A 17,444-nucleotide genomic window follows, 5' to 3' on the forward strand; every position below is an offset into this window, starting at 1 on the left:
ATCGGCTCGTGTCGAATCCCGGAGCATGATATTCGCGGAGTACAATCCTTCTTTCTATCTGTCCGCTTCTAAAATTGTAACCTGGCGTACTACCTCGGTGTATTCGACCGATTGAACTCTTCCGTCGAGACTCGTCTTATATCTTCCGAATATAAATTCCACGAAATCGTTATCTTATGGAGGCACGGTAAAACGATCAGAGTTTCCAAAACCAGATTAATACGAACGAAATACGTTTGATCATCGACGTTACGTTTGAATCGTTTGAAATTATAATCCGAGTTATCCGTCAAACGTATATCGGGTAGAAAGAATAACGAAAGCGAGATTAATTAATAAACGAATAAAAGGAGTTTCTAATACGAAGCAAAAGAAAGTACACTGTGATCTTTCTTTTCATCAAAGCTGGTTCCTTTGAAACTCTCGATATCATCTTCACCAAAGCGCAAACGCGCCTCTTCCATTCAAATACAATGAAATATCTACGCTCCGTGACGCGACTCTTCCATTCAACCGCAGCTTTTAAAGGGTTAAAAATAAAATTGGCATTGAGATACTACGTTTACTTCCCTAAAATCCACGCTCGTACCACACCACCACAAGCAAAAATTTACTAAACGAATCCCCACGAGTCTCGCGATAACATTCGGCCCGCCGAACTTACCCGATTATTCTTCTATTTTTCTCGCACTCCGTTCTATTCTAATTCCAAAATCCAGAATCCAAAAATACCAGGTTTCGCAACGGACAACTAACATCGTAGAGACACAGTACGTATAGAGTAAAAATCACGAACGAGAAAAAAGTTTGAACGACATGCAAAGCGCATGCATCGACGACACGCGTCGCTCAATCCCGCGACACAAACTGAATCGTACGATGACAGAAAAGAGAACTTCAAAGCGACGATACTGTCCCCTCGACAAGCTTATCGATAGTAGACTCTACGCGGCCCGTCTTACGAACTCAAAGTAATGTCGAATAATATCGTTTGATGTGATTAACGGTTGATGTGAATAGAAAAGCGGATTTATTTATTAGCGGGATCGATACACTATTGTAGATATAGCGGCGCGGAATGATATAATTGATGAAATGATTTTTCAGTTGGACAATACCGGCTTATTTCGGATTGGGAGATGTCCAAGCGCGATTCTGATTGGCATGAGATATTGGCTTTCGGAATACAATCGCGATACGCTTTCCACAGGCTGTCGCTATCCCGGTTATTTTAGGCAGGTATAATATATTATATCGTTTGATTCGAGAGAGTTACGGATTGCACTAGATCTGTTCGACAGGTATACGAAGACGAATTGATCTCTAAAATATACAGAGTGATACAAAGTTGAATCTCTAAAATTCGGACAAGCAATTATGTTCAGAAGAAAATACGAATTATTCGTGACTCGAAACTACGATTAATCGATCGAATGCACGTGACCAGTGTTACGATCGAACGAGACACGTTCGCCAAACCGATTTCTCGCCGACTATGCAACGTTTCATTGTTCAAGTAGGCGTGCGCTGTTTAACGCGTGCCAGGACCAACGCAATTTACGCTACTTACGTAAATCAACGTGAGAATACGCATCACTCGTAGCCACTCGTAATTCAGCAAAGTTTGTAATCACGTAACTCGCACGTAGTCGATGTTCCTGGTAATTAGAGAACGCGCGTTGCGTTTTGCGAGGAGGAAAACATATGACTTACGAGGAGGAGGAGCAGGAGATTCGCGCAAATATAACATCGAGAGGTTGAGAATTTCTCTTGGCGTAAAAGAGGACCACCCTAGGAGAGACGTGTGTATTTCGAAGCCATTGTATTTCCTATTGTTTGCTAGTTTTTGTTCGAATCACGGGGTCAAGCTAAAACCCTGGTGTCACTGGGTCAAACTATACCTTCCTCCTCGATGATGAGATTTAATTCGCGACTCGACGTGACTCTCTTTCTCGCTTTATGTCTCTGCCCACTCCCCTCTGACCGTAATTTCAATGAATCCTCCTCGCTTCGACGTCTCTCACTCCCACGTGACTATTAAGTGGAATAGCTGAATTGTGACAATGGGAAAGAGACGATGCCTGCGTGGACTCGGTTAGTTCGTCGGACCAAAATTCTCTCTATCGCGTTTTCCGTTTACAAAGACACCACATATCATCAGTGTTTTTAGATTAGATTAGGTTAATTTGTGTTTGTTGTTGTTGAAACTGCTTCAAGAACCCTCATTCTCGAATAATGAGTGTTCCGTATAAGGCAAGAACTCGATTGAGCCATTATTCTGCTCGATCACTAGCAACATTATACGAAAAATCTTCCCTTACACTGTACAATTTCGAAACCATAATGACGACCGCGGTATAAACTTTGCTACCTATGCATTAAACCTATCACTGTAATCGTGAATACGGAACTGCAGTCGCTTGTAATTCCGTGAACGTGTACGAATCGTTTCAAGGAACTGGACTGTACAGTTCGTTCACAATTTGTTGCTGCATTTCAACAACCGTGCAATCTCGTTGGACGGTGCAACGCGGCCAGAAAACAGAGTTGTTGTAAAGAATAGGACCGAATGCAGAGACGACGAGCTAGAAAAGCATAGCAAAAGTCGACGATGTCGACAGTTGAGTAAATTTTCGAGTTCAGTCCACGGATGCGCGTGACGCAGAAATTCGTGACAGCCCTTTTGCCATTCCCTGGAGGGTTCCTCGACCACTCTCTACGAACCGATTTAATTATTCCACGAAGGTAAGCGCTTTGAGTTTTCCGGCAGCGGTCGCGCGCTGCGAACGGAAGAACAGCCCGAGCCAAATATATTTCTGGACGCCAGAAACGGCTCGACATTTTCTTTTCCTTTTTTTCCCAGCCTCCCTCCTCCTCTTTTCCCTCTACCGTAGTGGATCCCGCGTTCTTTTCTTCTTCGGAGATCCGTTCTTCTTTTTTTTGTCTTCCTTCGCAAGTCTTTTTCATTGTTTTTCGACTTCTCTACATTCTTCTCGCACATCCTTCGCTCTTCCGTGTATTCTTCCTGTTACTAGGTCGTTTCGCGAGTTTCGTCGTCTTTTTATCGAAAGCTTTTATTACAGAAAAGCGCCGTTCCATCGTCAACGTTTTCATTCCTTCTCGCGTAGAAACTTTAGAAATATAGATTGAATGACCGAATTCATCTTTTCTAAGTCTAACTTATCAAATCTCTAACTTAAAATTTGATCAAAATTTTTCTCCTGGAATTATTTCTATGTCCTTCGATTTATAGTTTGCCACTGTTGATACTCATAAAGCAGTTTATCAATTTTTCTGAAATTTTCCTATCAAAGATGGAACACTAGTTAATGAAACAGACAGCTGATAAATAATATGCTCTCGACATGTCAAGAACTATACGTCGTTAAGTGATGCAAAACAAAAAAAAGACGACGGAACATATGAAACGATTTGGTTTGTTCCTTTTCCCATTCGACTAGGCTGAGAAAGATGTTGAAAGAGGAGATAAAATATACACGGCATGTCGTCTATTCTCATTCCAGACTGGCGTAGTCCTTGTCGTCTTCGTCGTCCTCTTGGTCGTTCACGACCAGCTGTTCTTATTGCGAGACAGAGTTAGACGGCTAATCCGCTATTAATCGAAGCAAATGCCCTGACCTCGCGATCTACTTGCCCGGTCGTTATTATTACTCCCTGGAGGATTTCAAGACCGCGCGGTTTCTCCGGGAACTCGTTAACAGATCCTTCTCCGTGGCTTTCAATTTCTTTTCCCTGCGTTCTGTCCGGCGCTCGAGACCCGCGCCAATTCCGCTTCCTCGTTCCGCGTTACGATGTCCAGTAACGCGAGGTATTCTTCTGCTCCAATGGAATTTCTTGGTTCCTTCCGATATCGACACGATTCCTATAGCCTACAGTTTTATTCTGCAGACAGAGAAGCTGAGTCTTCTTGGAGCGTCGACCTTTCAACGAATCAAAGAGAAGCGAAGAGTTTCATTTTCTCGATCTATCGACTCTCGATGAAGAAAAACACGGCTCTCTTCTGGTCGAGAGATTGGTAATTCGATGGGAACGTTAGGAAGAAATTAATGAGAGCCGCGCTTTCACTTCCTCGCGTCCAGAAGCTGATAGATAATTCTTGGCTATTAATTCTGCCAAGAAAATCGATGAGGATATTACGGAGGTGTTTACGGAATGAAAAGTTGAAATTTCACTTCTACTCTGACTTGGTTCTGCGTTCCACGGTATCGAGGAACTAACGTTCGACCAGGTCTCTTTCGCGTATCATTTTTCGCTTGTTACAGAAAATTCGCACGTGGCACGGCAAGCGTCTCGATTTCAGCGGATTAATCAACTAGCACGTGACGTCTCGTTTTTGCTACGAGCAGTGTCGTATGTTTCTCATTTACGATTCAATAATTACCGAGAAATACGGAGCTTATCCATGCCGTGACGCAACGAGATCGCGTTATGTAATTCGCGAATCGTGAGCCAAGCGTTGCAACTATGAATTTTTATCAACCAAGAGGGTCGTCGACTGAAAGAAACGAGATAGCAATGATACGCGAATGAACTCTGAGTTCTGTAGTCGGTTTTTAATTGAGAATGCAAGAAGACTTCGTCTTTATGAATTTTTATGGCTTTTGTCCATTGATCGACCCTCTCGTTTTTACACGATTCCTTATAGAATAACAATCGTACAAATTCTAGCCAAGATACAAACGAACACAATTCTAGGGAGGAATAACTTTCAAAGAGTATCGTTCGCTTATAGCCAGACTTCCGTTTCCACGTTTCTATATATTCACGGTGCTATTTTCAGCACGCGCATATATCATTCTTATGTCGTGTATCGCAGTAACGGGCGACACGCGTAAGAACTCACATAATTCGTTGTTTTCCTTCAGTCCTCGTGGCTCGTGATCGCCTAACCTACATACTGCACCATCTAATCATCCGCTAATTGTCAGTCGAACGAGGAAAAAGACGACGATCTCCAGGGACTTACTTCAATTACGTTTTACAGTTGAATAGAACGCAGGTGAAGGCAATAAACAATCGAACGTAACGAGAATCGAAGGTCTCAAGCAGATTGCACATCACTTTCCTGCATCTATTTTCGCTTATCGGTGTGTCGAAGAAGAGGAAAACTTCTAAGCATCGGTTTTTATAATTTGGTCACGTTCCAAGTATGTAGCTTCTATATTTATCGACTTATCGTATCGTTAATTTAAACAACTTATCTAATATGGTATCTTCTACAAATAAATTTTAAGTACAACAAATAAACACTGTATAGTTACGAAGGCGAGAGTAAATCTCGGAAATTATCAGTTAGGTGTATTCTTTACGTACTCGGATTATTTTGCGATAAACAGTAAATTCCACTCAGCAGAGAACACTCGTAAATCTCGAAAAGAATCTAGTCTCATTGGTCGTGTTTTAATTCGGATCCCGAATAAGATACTTAAAATGTAATTGGTATTCTACGTGGGTCGAGTTATTCGAAAAATGCCGAATTTATAATTTTCGTCGTTCTACCAAACATCGCCTCTTCCGACTTCACCTAATTGAGAGGCAACGAAGTCGCGCGGATCATTAATTAATCCCACGTGAATATGATGTGCGGCTTTTTCGAAATTGAAAACCTGTTTCCTTTACGTCATTTATCATCCGCCTCTTGATAACGCTCTAATGATGCGTAGCGTAAAAAAATACAAGCAATCGAGCAACCTGAACGTGTCCACGTCGGATACGTTCTCTCGCCTAAACTTAATTATTTGACGCGAGTGTACAATTTTCTTTGTTATAAGTAGCTATCGAGTTATGGCACTGTTCTTGGTTGACTTTCGTTCGGAACGATCACAATCTTTGGAAGAAATCATCTACCGTGTAAGTGATATATCCTATACATTCGATAAAATTGGGAGCTCAAATAAAGTAAAAACGAGGATATTTCTAGAAATATGTAGAAATATTCTGGTGTATTTTAAATATTTCAACGCGTCAAGCCTAAATTAATTAGAGTTCCTGTGTGAAAAGAAATTTTTCCAAGATCGAGTCGACGTCAGACGAAGCCAGGAGAAAGCAAAGAGGCACGTCTAATCTGGCGCGCGTTCACGGTCACGGAGTTCTAAGCCGTGGATGAAAAGAGCTTTTTAGCTGGCTATTCAGTCGGTTCAGCGACGGTACGCGAATGAAGAAAAAAGAAAAAAAAGAGAATACGCAAATTGAAGGGGGCACCGGCGAGCATAGATACCTACGTGCGCGCGGATCCTCATCAGTCGTGTCTAGCCACGCCGTGGAGCGATGCCATAGGATGTTTTATTAGCATTTCCTAGAATCTCTATTTACAACTTCGGCCCGGATGCCTCGAAACCAGCTTGGATTCAGCGGAAAAACAGATTTCTCGCGAGTTGACTTTCCGCGAGGCGAATCCCGAGTTTGTTGAAACGATGAATAGGTGGTTTCGAGGTCTACGAAGATATTGATGGATGATGGATGGGGCATCCGCGGGAAATTGCAATGATTTCATCGAAGATTGATTCGTGTCGCTTTATGCTTGGAGTCTGACGCGATACATTTGGAATACAGTATAGCATAGCTTCGTTTATCCGAATCTCATGGGAAACAAATATTTTACGTAATAAAAATCGATTCTACCCACCAGCTATGATTTTTCGTTCATTCAATGAATTCAATCGGCAGGAATTTGCTTAACAGATTCGCTGCTATTAGAATACAGTTATCTCGTCGATGGAATACTATACTCTTTTCATCAAATATATCCTTATCTTGAGTAATCGTGATTATTCTAACATAATTTCCACTATTTCGTTTCTCTATTTCGTTTCTTTAATTCGTTTCTCGTATTTTCTAGTGAATTTTATCGAAACGCACGCAAAGTAGTGTCGGATAATCGAACGCTAACTAAAATTGTATTACAACTAAGAGCTCGGCGTCAAAGAAGATCGAAAATTTATCTCGCAAATTATATTCTAAATTCCAAGTACAATTCTTACAGCACACATGTGATCTAAATTGCTCGAAACAAATTGTTAAAATCACTACATTAGAAATGGCGTGATGTGCAGAGGAATACGTATGAGTGATAGACGAAGATATGGATATTTTAAGATATTTTTCTAAGCCAAGAGAAATTTCTAGACCGTGAAATTTAATAAATGCATTACAATATATATTATTAGATTAGAAATAGAAAAATGTGTCCCCGTGAAATTTCACGTTTTCTGAGATTCCGAGTTAAAATATCGAAATGAGGGAAGATGACGAGGATTTCGGAAAAAGAATTTTTTCCGAGAAACTATCTACATAACGGAATTGGAGCGTCGAAACCGTGAAACGACACGTGAAATGCAAACTGATGGGGGAATTTTCCACGGAATCTAATTGACGAAGCGGGACAGGAATTATCGCGTTTATGCGAGGGCTTCGTCGAATACGAATGTTCGAATTACGGAATCGCGGCCCCTATGTGCCCTCTTCGATAGGTGGCCTCGTGTTTATGAATGAGATACATTATGCATGTATCAAGTGACGCGATTTATGTACGATATCGTCGCCGACCACCTCTCACTGACAATGAAACGAAAAATCTACAAGTTCTTCAACCTACATCGTGAAAGTTGCCGTAAAGAAAAATGATAAAATTACTTTTTTATCTCGTATACTTTTTTCCACTTGTTTCATCAGCTGAAATCACATGATCGTTGCTTAACAGTCAACGCTAGAGTTACCAAACTTATCAAAACGACAGATTTTGGATTAAAATTAATTTCAATGTTAATTACAATTATCTATGTCCAGTACATCGCTCATCGATATTTCCGCTGTTAACGAAGTTTAATTTAGAGGCCATAAGTTTTCCAATTACAAGAGAAATAAAATGTTTATTTGTTATTTGTCTTACGTCGTCTATTTCGTTGATTTTTGTTCGTGCAATTCATCAAACTAATGGCATCTTTGAAGAGAAGATACGCAAGAAACTGTTCACTTCGGAATGACTCACTTGTTACAACGACATGGAACTCGTCGTTTCAACGAGCAAGTGTTTTGCTTGGTGGAATACCAGTGGAAATCAGGCCGAAAAATTGTCGGCCGGGCTACAAGGGGAGCATTGAAGGAAGAACAGCACGAAAGGAAGCAACAAGGGGGAAAGCTAATAACCGCGGAGGATCCAGGCCTGTGATTAATGCCCCTCTAAACGACACATCGCGTCTCGATTGCAGATGTAATCGCTAGCAAACCGGATGTAACGGGCCTCCGCGGCTGCAGCTTTGGTACATCGATCGATTCGAAAATGCAGGCACGTGCAATTGTACGCGCTTTGCAAACATAACGTAACGATTGGCGGTGAACGCGTGGGTCGTAGGTGAACGCACGGGCTTTGCGCAACAATTATATACCGATTTTTTACAAGAAACCGACGAAAGAACTCGCTCGACGAATATCGAGACCGTGAACCTCCTTCTGGCCTTTCTGGCATGCGCCAACAGGCCTCGTATAATACGATTAGTCGGTCATTCGCTGAATTATCGATTCTAGTCGAGTACCTATTTGCTTGCAATAGAGATCTTAGATGGCCATCTGAAAGCATATTAACCGCACTTAACGCAATTAGGCCTCGGTAAACGAAGAAACTAAAGGCGAATAGAAAATATCTCCAAGTTATACGAGTCACTCAGAAGCTATACCGATCAACTCCATAAATTAAGAAACAGGAAAAAGTGATGAAGTTATTTCTCATCGTTTGAAATAAAAATAAGTTTAAATATAGGTAGTGGGACAAATAGGTGAACTTCAATTATACGAATCGCTTGTCCTGCGATGACATCAAATGAGCGAATTTCTGCCGTACGAAAACAATATGAAGATTGATCGCGTTGCAACGTGGCCATTATACGGAACCATCAAAGACCCTCGAAAACGAATCATTTGTTTGACGAACCTGAAGAGACAATTTCTGAGCATCGTTGTGGCAACGGTCGAGCAGCATAGAGGAGTTCGTACGTCGACCGGAGCTCGGTGACCTTAATAACCTCGTTGCCTGTTCCCGACGATCAATTAATTACCGCCTAATTGGCGTTAAAGCGCCGGTATCGTCGCGATAAACCTGTAACGCTACAAGCGACCAGCGACGTTGTCCCCCATCGCCGTTAACGAAAACCATCAGCGTCCAGTTCTTTCATTCGCTGTGAAACAAAATAACGTCGTATATCTTCAAGGATTCAATAGCGCAAAGATAAAAAAAAAAAGGAATATTCGAATTTTCTAGAAAACTCCTCCATCGAGAATAAATTTTCTAAGAGAAATCATAAAGAGAATGCTGTTGATCGTGATTGGCTAATAGCGTGACATCCTAACTTCTCCACTACTCTCGCTTTCTGATCATGGAGACATCACTTTTGCTCGGACGAAAATCTGTGACTTAACCAAGCAGGAATGCTCATTCATATTTTTATGACAAAGTAAGAATTTTTTTTCTTTTGGGTATTTTATATATTTTAGCATGCTGTGTACATTCCATGGGTAATTGCATCTTTAAATTTTCCATAAGTGCACAAAAATCAGCATTGGACCGATCATCGATAAGGACAATTTTCTACCACCAAAGGGGCAAACATTTTATTAAAAGATAGCAAAATGACAATTTATGGGGTCGAAGGAACCACTATAACTTCCCTTCGAGTTAACGACGATCCGATTCTGCCCCCGAAAAGAGAGGCGGTTCTCCCTTTCGTGTTCCCGCGGGCAACGCGGCGCGCGGCCACGCGGTCTCATTGCCAAATATGGCTGGCCGCGGTATTCTTAGCACTGCTCGAGCCCGAACGACACTCGCCGGAGCCGGCCGAGCGGACTGCTTCGTTCCTCTCCGCGAACACGGAGACGACACGACCGCCTCGGGTGAGAACCGATGCGATAGAACTCCAAGACGAAGCATAAACGAGTCGGATAGAGCCACGAGGAGGGAAGATACGGAGGCAAGTGGGACGATAAGGAGCATCGTGGCTGAACGAAAAACGCGAAATAAACGATCGCGTACTGGAGTAACTCGGGAGAGATGACAGTTATCCGACTGCAACTGGGGATTGGAAGGATAACAGGTTGGATAAGAGAGGTTTATGCACCACGTTGGCTACCGATCATTTCTGAAACGATTATAGCGCCCGATGCACGGAGAAACCGAATTCTGAACGTGTTTTCATATTCCATTGCGATATCTAATTCTCATTGAGATCGACTGAAATCGAGATACGAAGATGAAGACCACAGTTACGAGAAGAATAAGGAGGAAACAAAGTACGTTTTCCACGTGGTTTCACGTTATATAGAAAATCAGCAGCATACGATAGTATTCGAGCTATGACACAAATAGTCTTCAAGAAAAGCACTTGCTAGGTTAAGGAACGATTTCCCGTGTGCACTTCGAACTTGGTACTCGAGCAAATAAACCCGTGAATCGGTCAATTTCATCGGAATCGTTCCAAAGAAGGACGAGAGAAAGGAGTCGAGTGTGACGATGGAAAAGGGCCAATATTTTCTTTCCCAACCGCCTCACGATAAATCAATATTTTAATCGAGCGCCCCGGGAAGCCACTTCCCGTTTGTGTTTTCTATCGTCCGACTTTTCCACCAGGAAAACGGAGCTGCGGAATTCTTCGAGCGCAAAATGCGGTATTTCGTATAAACGACTGCCGATCAACGTTATTTTGGCAGTGGAAGATTAAGAAGAAAGAAAATTCATGCTTGTGAAACTATACGCAACCCGACTCGACAAACATCTAATTCAAATACGTCGAGCAATATTTAATAACGCTCGGACATAGACGAGCAGCTGAAGAGACGCCAGGAATCGTTGTTATTTTCGGATCTGTATGCTGTGTTGCAGCGTCCACTTGCAAGTGGATTCACTGAATTGCACCGTTTCCTTCGCGTCCAAGAAAATTGTCGATCGATCTCTGGATCGTCGGATACTTGCCACGAGATCCGGATACGAACACGTTTAGGTTCGTTCGTTCGACAGTCGATGACCACCTAGCTAAAGTTCAAAGGATACCTTTCGTCGTCTACAGGGTTGGCGCGCCCACCTTCCGATTTCTGGGTCAGGTCAGAAGGGTGTGGTGAATGCTTCGAGTGCTGATCACTCGATGATTTATCGAAACGAGGCTGCAATTTCATTAGACACCGTAGACCTTCGCCGGTGATCACCGGTTACGCGACTTTCCGTGGGAAGGTGCGGCTTTTTCCCTCCAAGGCTACGTCAACCTTTGTCTACAATTTCCTGAACCGTTTTCGTCCATCGATCCTCGCAGAAACTTTGAAATATCTTCCAACGAAACATGATGTATTAAATTTTGAATTTCACCAAAAACAAATACATTTATCGTTTATTAAAATAAAATATCGTATATATGTTGATATCTGCGGCTCCTAAATACTTTTTATTTTAAACATCACCTACAACATGACAAATCACAGTTGTTCATTAAAACGTTATGACTCTGACTTTTCGTTCTCCTCGATTCCTACGTGCCTTCCTTCGGTAATACGGCCGGCATTTCTAACTCTTCGCACGTCCTTGTCGCTCTTACACGCGTCATAACTCGCGCGTTCTCGTGAATGAATTTCTATAACTCTATCGAATATGTGTCCAGCGTCGCAAAACCGAACGTCCCGCGAATGTAAAACGCTCGAAAGTAACCTAGTCGAACTTCGTCAATCTGGGTCAAACGTTTCCCAAAATTCATCCGTACTTTTCATCATCCTAAAAATCTCTTGATCGTTCGAGCGTTACAGAATCGTGAATAAAAAGAGCTCCGGATTGTTTTGTCTTTTGACGAAGATTAAAGAACAAAATGGACAAACCCAGGGAAGAGTGAACACAAGGGTGAAGAAGCAAACGAACTTGCGCGAAAATAAACGAAGGAAAGAACCGGTGACCGTACAGGAGAGAGAACGAGGAAGCGAAACAAGCGTAGGTCGATAGAAGTGCTATGATAGGAGCAAGGTGTAAGGTAGCAGGTTGTCAGGGCAAGGGAAAGAGAGAAGGAAAAGAGGAAAGGAAATTGGAGGAAGCGAGAAGACCGGGCCACATAAACGGCAGTGAGAGTGAATGGATCGATGAGACCGTCTCGACGCAGCGGGCGCCATCGCCAAAACATCGTCGGGCCAAAATATCAGCGTTCATCGATCTTTGGGATTAGCTGGTCTGTAATTTGCCAAATTGCAATGTCATTGAGCGATCCATGAGCTTCCTTAAATCGCTAAAAGCGGAGCTTCGCGTTCTTTGATGTTTACGAAAGAAACATTTAAACTTGCGTCGAACATTGAGTTGGAGAAACTCTAATTTCTTAGAAGAATCTGTTTATCCGAAAGGAAACAAGATAGGAACAGATTGGGAGGTGTATACACGAGAGAGATAGAAATTTTCTAACAGTACGATCGAACGTGTTGCGTCACCGATATAGAAACGAGTACATATTTCGTTGCACGTTCGTCATGCATTGGAGCGAAGACCTTAGAAGACGGTGTACTGTCAGCTGCCGCGATTATGAGCTATGCTTACTGCCAATTTATCTTGTGCCGTGATCACAATGCTATGCTTGCATACTCGAGGTCGTTGACCTAGCCGAGATACGATATTTCCATATGGTTTTTCATCGTTTCCATGCGTATTCGGCTATACAAGATCAATGTAACATCACGCTTATAGACGAATATCTACGACCGTATTACTCGTCCTAATTGCCATTGATTATTCAATGCTCGTTCTATAGAATTATTTATGGCCACGATAATTCGATTTGCTACATCAACTAATACCTTCTACGTGAATAAATTTGCAAACACTATCGATCATCCGTAAAAGTAGATTGTCTCGACGGAAGCTAAACGAGATCAGCCTTTGTCTTTACACTATAATGCCATTGTATCATGTTATAATACCTCTTTGTGTCTCATGTAGTCGCAAAGTGCCACGGGAAACGCATTACCAACGTATAATAGAATCCCTCGAATGCTGGTTCTGCGTTTTCCGCAATTAGCCAAACCATTAAAAAAAAGTATCTAACTAGAGGCCAATGCACAAAGTGGCTACCACAGAGAGATTTCGAAGCAAGAAAATCACCAGTCGAGGAATGGTTCTTGACGATTAGAGGCGAGTTTCTTGTCGGTAAGCTCGATTAAACCACTTTGTGTGACGACGACACAGTGGAGCCGTACACGCATGCAAAATAGCGCGAATCGTCGGACCTCTTTGATCTAGAAAGTCCATGGGAACTCGACCAGAACCGTTCACTTTCGCGATTTCTACGCCACAGAATCTCTCTCTCTCTCTCTCTCTCTCTCTCTCTCTCTCTCTCTCTCTCTCTCGCTCTCTACCCTTCTACGTACTCACGTGCAACTGAAAAATCACGGGGTGACACAAAAGTTATCCGGAATTCGGACCATGTGTACTAACTATTACCTTCTACAGAAGTCTCCTATAGTTTCTAATACACCTGTTTTTTTAAACTATACTAACCTTTTCACAGCGTAACAAGATCACGAGAAATTCAGAATGAATTTAGAAAATGACTATTTCTCCGACATCTTGACGTCATACGCAGAAAATATGTACATGTAATACTATCCACGACAGCTTAAGCTATGTTGTAAAAGGGTGAAAAGGGGATGGTAAAAAAATAAAGAACTCGGAGAATAGTTACGTATATCTTTAACCCGAAGACTTCTTGCAACTCTGCTATCGGATAAACAAAACTACTTTTAACTTCTTATAGAAAATAATAGTAATAACCGTGACACGTATGACATTTGACATTTCAGGTTATATAGATGCGAGAATAATAGCAGGGTAAAACAAAGAATTACTCTACTTTACTTTTAGAAGAGGTTGCTGCCAATGAATCAAACAAGACACACCTGATATTGAAATAGCAAGACGGAGTCTTCACGATGACTCGAGGCGCAAAGATAACATTGTCCGACTAATTCCTCCGCGTTGGTCCGATGACATAATCGACCACTGTGTGCAATAGTGTGCATGCAAATCGTGGTAGTTTCTCGACGTTCGCGCATGCCACTGCCCACGGAAGCGCATAATTAATGCAACGCGACTATTGCAAAATCAAGGAAAAAGGGTTAGCATCGAAGACGAGTAATTCGACGGGGAATGAACGCGTGTGATGTAACCGCCTGAAATGACCATAATCCCGTATTCGTCTTCCTTCGGCCGATTGCAAAAGAAACGCTCGATTCAGCCTGTGTACGATTATTTCTTCACCACAGTACCGTTCAAAAACTTCGGGAAGTAAATAGCCGACGAATAAAACAACAAGGCTGGATTGTAAGGGATGTTTTCGTCGAAAGGTACGTAAAAGAAGCTGGGAACATTGAGAGAGCCGAACAATGGTAACGAGGACGTTGGCTGCTATTCAAAAAACTCGTTTCTTCACCGATCAGCTGATCGACGAGAAACTGGGACCTCTACGTTTAATTGCCGAAACTATACTAATCTTAATTATTACCAATTTGTTTATCGATTAGTTAAATGTTACATTTCATCTTGATAGATTGTTGTCCGATTATTCTTCATCAACAGTTTCTCTCGACGCTATTCACTTTCTCTCGTCTCTTCCACATTTTGTAAAAGTTCTATGTTTTGTAAAAGGTATAGAAACTTCGCTGAATGTCCTATGCAAATTTCTCTGTGAAAGTAGATCGATCGCGCGAGCAAGATTTCGTGATGAGAGATCATCCATGGGTACCATTCGAAATTAATAGTCAGTTTGGCGCGTATCTGACCTAAAAATTAGCGTAAATTTCGCGAAAGCGGCTTACACGTCCCAACCAGGCGTGCTCGCTCGTCGCTCTTGAGTAGCTCGCTCAGCGTTTTCGCGACTTGAGTGGCCACACGAGCCTTTCAGACACGAACTTTCAGAGAGCAGACGAGAAGCGGGGTTGAGTTGAGGAAAAGGAAAAAAATAGATTCCATGCGAAGAGAATCAGTGGGAAAAAGTCGCTCGTAAGAGGGATTCCTTAACCACCCTTGATTTCCATCCACTTCTGGCTAATTGACTCGACTCCAGACCGCTTTCAGCCTCGAATTACTTCGAGCATAAAAGAAACGAGCTTTCCAAATTTCTCAGACGCTCTTCAGTCATATTTCTTTTCTTTTTTTGCTTGTCGATAGACGGATCAAACTCGAGGACAAAGTCGGAAATTAAATTGTTTTCTCGTTTAATCTCCACCAAAAGAAAAAAACAAGGGAAAACCGATCGAGAAATGAAAAGGGATTTTTCAATGGTAGAAGCCAAGTATTTACGTGGTGATTTTATCAAGACTGAACAGAAAGCTTCGACTATAGGCGCACAGGATAGCCGGAGCGTTGTGCATGAACGCTTCAGCAACGAAGAATTCGCGAATCTGGGACAGTTTGATCGATAATGGCGTAAACCTGGCCGCGGCAATTCCAGGAATGGCAGCCTAATTGGATCCTCCTTAAATAAGTATTTCAATCTACCCGCAGCCCGCCGTTCTCTCAAGGCACGTCGCTCTTTTCGAGACGAACAACCGTGCGAACGTTTTTTCGAATCCTTTCGAAAGGTGAAACTTTTTAAACCTACCAATTAAGCAATATGAACTAATTAAAAACAACGTTTTAAACTATAATATAATCCATTTATAAGTTAATTAAAGAAACTGTTAAATACCCGTGGGTCGATCAGCCATGGAAACAAGAAGAGGATCACATGGAAACAAAAATTCGAGGATTTTCAAGAGACGAAGACAAACTTCGTACAAAAGGGTGGAAAGTGACGGTGAAGATGTAAGTAGGTGGATATTAAAACTATTTAAAACAGAACAGAAAAATGACTAGTATCGCTTTGGGTTTGTTTGCCCGGGTTCTATTTGGATTTCGCGAGCCACTCGTTCAAGGTCACACGTCGTCCGCAGCATTCATAGTGATGCACTAGCGTGCATTCTGCACCGACGAGAATCGATAAACCACGGCAAAGGGATTAAAACCTTTGCTATATATCTCAGAACCAACAAATTTTCAACCTCACAACTTTTGTATCGTTTCTATCGTGTTTTTTATCTAAACGTTTTCCAATGTCAAAACTAACCAACGTATTCATTTGAGATTAATGTCTGCTCGTTTGCTATTCAATCGTTTAATTTCTGTCGAGAAAATTTCGTCACGTTTTTAAACATATTAATGGGGAATTTTACATGCAACTTCACGTCCCGTTCCAAACCATAAAAAGTTCCCAACTTTCTCCCTTTTTCTCCCCTTTCCAGTGACGTGCAACTACGCAACGTGGTTAAGCTACAAGAGCATGTAATTTACAGAAATAATTACCGTATCCCTCGAGAAAAGAGATAACTCAACCCCTGAATGATTCACTCCTATCAATTTATACAGTAAAGAATCCTCTCGCGGTTATTTGCGCTATAAAGTTGCTTTGAACTTGTTAACCCCCCATTAAGAGAATTAATGTAACTTAAAAATGCTAGAATTAAAAGAACGATTTCTTTTTTGACTAAATTTCGTTTCGAAGCGCCAATAATTTTTTATTCATCCTTGTAATCTATATTCGAATACTACTCAAGTAGAACAAAAAAAATACAAGTTTTGAACTGAGAGAACGGCCGGTCTAAAAATTATTTCTGTTTCAGAAGTTATATTGAACTCAGTGCAGAATGTTACTTTCACAAAACAGCGTTCAGTTCGCGGACAAAGGAAGGTAAGTTTGAGTTGTAGTTTTGAGTTAATTTACAGGTAAGTTAAGTTGAAGTTTCAATTAGATTACCAAATTTCCCAAATTTGGATTAGAGTTTTGTGTTAAATCTCAATTAAGTTAGGTTAAAACATTCAGTTAAGTTAGAGAATAGTTTAAACACAAAATTTTTAATTTTAGACACATCTAGTCGATTAGGCACTATCATTAATAAAGATGTAGGAATCGATTAAAATTTTTTAATGACCTAAAATAATGATAAATCTTTTCTCCAAACTTATAATGGGGGAAATGACCTTGAATAATTCAGAGATTTACACGGAGCTATTGAATAAGCACTAAGCAGTAGCTCCAGCGATCACGTGACGAACATTGCTCCGCGGCACGTGCACGTAACAACAAATCGGAAGAAGCAATGTTACGTCACCGATACACAATCGCGTCAGGTACGCAATCGCGAAATTGGTTTTGAGTAGCAAGAAGACACCGCTCAACTGGAGTTACGTTACGAGAGAACGAAGAAGCCCTACGAACGAAAATTATCCAATGTTCATTACATGCGCGAGCCTCACGCGCGACTATCGGCCGAATTACAGACAATCCAGACTGCAACGATTAGAATCGCGCAAATAAGCTTCACAGATAAATCTGAAACGATCTAATTTTAGAACACAGTTTAACAACTCGCCGGAATGCTAATCC

The 17,444-nt window shown here is 41.6% G+C and overlaps 1 protein-coding gene across 4 annotated transcripts in view; it reads right to left on the reverse strand.

Annotated features, from left to right (window-relative positions):
- Window positions 1-17,444, reverse strand: part of LOC126866917 (uncharacterized) — a 38,498-nt gene that overhangs the window by 20,039 nt on the left and 1,015 nt on the right. The window contains exon 1 of one of the 4 annotated variants that reach the window (XM_050620922.1): window positions 665-867. The exons of the other annotated variants lie outside the window; for them this stretch is intronic. The gene's annotated coding sequence lies outside the window, so the exon portion shown is untranslated. Of the gene's footprint in view, window positions 1-664; window positions 868-17,444 lie in introns of those variants that run through there. 4 annotated transcript variants of the gene reach the window in all.

Source organism: Bombus huntii, chromosome 6 (assembly GCF_024542735.1).
Source record: "Bombus huntii isolate Logan2020A chromosome 6, iyBomHunt1.1, whole genome shotgun sequence".
NCBI lineage: Eukaryota > Metazoa > Arthropoda > Insecta > Hymenoptera > Apidae > Bombus > Bombus huntii.